The following is a 5163-nucleotide window of genomic DNA, read 5'->3' as shown; positions in this document are numbered from 1 at the left end:
AAAAATCGCCTATTCAATCCCCCTCTAGTCGATAACTAGCACTTTCAATTGGTATCAAAGCAAGGTGCTCCCATGTTCTGTGTGATTCATTTAACCACCTTGAGTTTTAACTATGTCGACTGTAGGGATAATCAAGGTCCCCGCTGCGTGCCCCGTCTTTGATGGCACTGATGACCCCTACTGGAAGAGTAAGATGTGCATGCATCTTGAAGCCACTGACAATGACCTCTGGTATGTCGTCAGGACTGGCATTTCCCAAAGTCGGTGAAGGCGTCACCGCTATTGATGTGAAGAGGTCTGCGCAATTGGACTCGAGTACCAATAGCATCATTTGTGGTCATCTGACCAAAGGGCGGTATGGCCGTGTGAGTGCTCTTGAGTCTGTGAAGCTAATCTGGGACTAGCTGTCCAAGGTCAACGAAGGCGTCTCATCTCAGAGAGACTCAAGAATCAATATTCTTTGCAATCTCTTCAACCGCTTCAAGAGGCTTGACAATGACAATGTCCATCTCACCTTCAACCGTCTTACTGATATCACCAATGAGCTTCATGCACTCGGCGCCATAGACATCACCAAGCATGAAGTTGTGAAGAAGCTATTGAGATCACTTGACAGTTCCTTTGACACTCTATCATTGATGATTCAAGAACGTCCAGACTTCAAGCAACTAGATCCCGGTGATATACTTGAGAGGCTCAATACTCATGAATTCCAACTATCTGAGAAGAGAGATATCTATGGTCCTAACTATGGGCGATCCCGCGCTTTTATGGCAAAGCCTGTATCTTCATCTGAAGACTCTGAGTGCAGTTCTAGTGGCCCTGAAGACTTTGCCAAAGAACTTGCAATGCTTGTGAGGAAGTTCCAAAAGTTCTCCAAGAAAAACTGCTTCAGAAATTCTTCAAAACACAACTCGAAGAATGCTGAGGCTTCCACTCGTGACTACAAAAAGAGAACCTGCCACAAATGCAAGAAGCCAGGCCATTACATATCTAAATGTCCTCAATGGGAAAAGGAAGCCAAGAAAAAGGAGAAGATAAAGGAATATGACTATGACGAAAAGAAGAAGAATAAATTCTCAAAATGTTCTTCTTCATCTCACAAGAAGAGTTCATCTAGTAAAGCTCATGCATTCATCGGCAAGGAAATGGATTCAGAGGAGGAGTCTGCTTCAGAAAAGGCAGAAGTGGAGCCGGAGGAGTCTGATTCAGGCGTCGCAAGCCTGGCTCTAGCTTCAGCATTCGTCACCAAGTCCATCTTCAACACTGAAGACAATGGTTACGTCACCCACGCTGAAGCCAATGATGATACGATGACTCTTCTGCCACCTACTGCTTCATGGCAAAAGGTGCTAAGGTAACTTCACGTGCCACCTACTTTGAAACCTCTAGTGAAGATGACTCTGAATGTGAATCCAAACCTAGCTATAAGACTCTTGCTAAAATTGCAATTGAACAACAAACTGTCATGGAAAAGATTAAAAAACTATTAGAAAAATGAGGACCTATTGGACGAGCAAATCAATCGAACTCAATCCTCAGTCAAAGACATCAAATATCTTTGAATTAAGTATGAGGACCTTCAAAGTCATCATGAAATCCTCTCAGCTGATTATGAGAAGCTTTTCTACAATTTTTGATGAGGGCATCAATACCATTGTTACACCCACAACTCTTGCTGCTATACATACTAGGCCTATTACAAGAGCTCGCACACGCTAATTAAGTTACCATGTACTTCCATTTCTTGGTAATGATTCTCTTGTTCATGAGAATATGATGCTGCCTAAATTGGATACATTTGTCTTGCTTACAAATGAAGGGCTAGATTGGACAAGAAGGATGAACATTGGAGCAAGATCAAGCATGGAGATGATGGCATGTGCAAGGGGAACAATAACGGAGTTTCAACTGATTATTTTAGGACTTTGAAGCCACCATAATGAGTGCATGAAGGCTTGGATGAAATATACAAGATGCCACTTCATAAATTTCGTCCGAAGACTATTATAGGTGTTGCGTCACCTTATTATTGGGCCATGCCCATGTAATTTGGAAATACTTCAGTATAGGCTGTTTTTAGAGTCCAAATTTGTGGGGAAACAGAGTTAGGGTTGGTTTTGGACCCCTCCTCCAAGGGTCACAAAATTCCCCCTCTTCCTCCATATATACAGCCCTTAGGGCGTCGTTTAGACTTTGGGTTTTGTTAAGATTAAAGTTCACTATAGCTGCAACTTCGCGTACTTCATTTCTGTTCAACGACCAGACCAAGACGTCACAAAATCCCACTTTCATCAATAAAGATTTCCTCTAATATTCACAATATCCAGATTGCAATCTCAGTTTCTTGCTTGTTCTTCATTTGTTCACAGGAAATAGACCCTCGTGGTCCGGTTGATCGTGCTCCGGTGTGGTCAATAACCAACAGAAGGTGGTTTAGCGATTGCTAAGGCACGACGTCTCACACGTTCGTAGTAGGATCGTCAAAGTTTACTCCCACAGAAAATGATAATCACATTCTCATCGAAAGACGAGATACCTTTGACTCTATCAAGTGGTATCAGATTTCCAGGTTGCTTGGTGAGCTTTTACCAATTTTCGTAGTCTAGATTGCATCTGTTCTTCATACCTACAGTCCACGAAAAAGCAAAAAAAAATTAGGGTAAGTTCATCATATCCGAACCAATCTAAGCCTTTGCATAATCTTCTTAGTATTTTGCTTTGTTGAATTTATGGTTGCATCGTCGTGTCTAGTTGCTGGTTTGGGTCTAGTCCTTTAGAGTTTCGAGTTCTGTTCACAAGTTGTCACGTCGCCACCGCACCATCTTCATCTCCGCTGCCATATACCACCTTCATCGCTGCCATATACCACCTCCCCACCATATACATCGCCGGTGCCATATACCACCCCACCATATACATCGCTGCTGCCATATACCACCACCAATCCGAGTCCACATATACCACCACTATATCCACCACCAATCCGAGTCCACATATACCACCATCTGCCTGCCATCAATGCGAGTTCTTTTCATATTCGGTTTGTTTTTGAGATCCATCTGTAGTCATATTCGTTTTTCCTTGTCTGAGTAGGTTTCGAATTACATCAATCTTTTGCCGTTCATCGAAGAGGTTGGTTTCCAAAAAAAAGAGTCCGGAAACCACCCCCCTTTTAGGCCCAAAATTTTCCAAAAACGCACTTGTCAAAAAAAATTCTAGCTATCCTATTTTTAGGTGTTTCCGAGCGTTTTGAGAGAGTCACCATTATAGAATTTTTTTTTGCACAGTTTCCAAATTTTGGTCCGCGTAGTCGAAAAAAATAGTCAAATGTTTTTTGTGCCTATCCTATTGTTTTGACTTGGGAAGAGTTTTGAGACACTCACCATTATAGTGATCTTCGGCAAAAAAAGAGCGTGAAAAAAAGAGCGCAAAAAAAATTAGAGTGTGCTTTTCCTTTGTTTCTGTGTAGCACTGTAACTTTGTTAGTGTTCTAGGCTCGCGTCTCTAGCACGGTCTAGCCTAGGACCAGCACAGTACCCTCGTTGAGCGTTTATTCAACTTTGCATCTCTGAGTTGATTATTGCTGACTTTTTTGCTACGATATTCTAAGCCATCCCAGCTCCACACACATGTACGTCGTGTGTTTGACTCTCCCTGGTAATCAATTTACACAAGCTTTCAGAGTTCTGACTACAACGGTTGCCAATCACCGCTTGCTGCTGGGTAAGAACTGGTAAGAATTTGAGATTTGCTTGACGGATTTGTGACACACCCACACCACCATTCCTAGTAGTCTGTAGGATCATATTCTTGTGTGTTTCTATTTCTACTAACCATGACAGGATCACAAGTCGATGAGACTGACTGGGAGAACATGACGAACAAGGCGTTACATGATAAATTTTAGCAAATGATGAGTGGATAGGTGCAAGATGTGCTGAACAGTTTTGAAGAGGCCATGGAGAGGATAGATGGCATTGAGAAGACGTTCAAAACAAAGCTATTTGACAAGTTTAAGGAACTACTCACGTGTCTTCCACAACCTCCACCGGCTGCACCTATCGCACCTCTGCAACAACAACCACCACCACCACCACCACCACAACAACAACAACAACAACAACAACAACAACAACAACAACAACAACGTCACTTCCAAATCAAGCGGGATGAGCCATGCGTGTTCCCCTTGAGCCCGACCAAACTTCTGGTGCCGCTGCCCCTACTGTTGTTGCTTCAATGGCTCTTGTTGCTACTGCAGAGGAGGAGGACTATTACGAGGATGAGGTTGATCAAAATCAGAACTACGTGCAACCACCAGCACCACCACCATCAGGTGGTCCTCATGCCTATAATCGCAATGGTAGGCCTACACCACCACCTCAGGTACGAGATTATGACTATATTCCTAAACTAAAGTTGAATATTCCATTGTTTGAGGGTAGATACATTCCTGATGTCTATCTTACTTGGGAGTTAGAAACTGAACAACGTTTCACATGCTTAAAATATCCTAAGGATAGACGTGTTGCTGCTGCTGTTTGTGAATTCACCAGTTTTGCTTCTGTTTGGTGGTCTGAACACTGTAGATTATATCATGATTATATCCCTACTACTTGGGCTGCTTTGAAAATTGCTATGCGTACACGTTGGGTTCCACCATATTATCAACATGAATTACTTCAAAATTTGCAGCGTTTAAAATAAGCAAAAAATTCTGTAGAGGAATATTACTAGCAATTACAAACTCGCATGATTACATGTGGTATTGTTGGGGATAATGAAGCTATGGTTGCATGTTTTATGGGTGGATTAAATAGAGAGATTCAGACCATTATAGAGTATACAGAGTATAATAATATCACTCATTTATTCCTGTAAGTGCATCTAGTGCCCCTTAGTGATTTTGGTGTATTGAAGGCTTATAGGTTAAGGGACTAATGTGTTTGTGAGTGTACACAGGTCTTACAAGTCTCTGAGGAGTTTGATATTTCTGAAGAAAGTCGACCCCTAAAAATGAATGTCTTCATCTGAAGACATTGGTTTTCTTGAAGACTTTGAAAATGAGGAAATTGGTGTGACCTTGAAGATATTGATATTGTTGCGAGGATTATGAAGCGTGAAGACTTTTTTTTCGTAGTTTCATTTCCTTCTTTTGAG

The sequence above is a fragment of the Aegilops tauschii genome, chromosome 3 (genome assembly GCF_002575655.3).
Source record: "Aegilops tauschii subsp. strangulata cultivar AL8/78 chromosome 3, Aet v6.0, whole genome shotgun sequence".
NCBI classification, from domain to species: domain Eukaryota; kingdom Viridiplantae; phylum Streptophyta; class Magnoliopsida; order Poales; family Poaceae; genus Aegilops; species Aegilops tauschii.
This window is presented reverse-complemented; position numbering follows the sequence as displayed.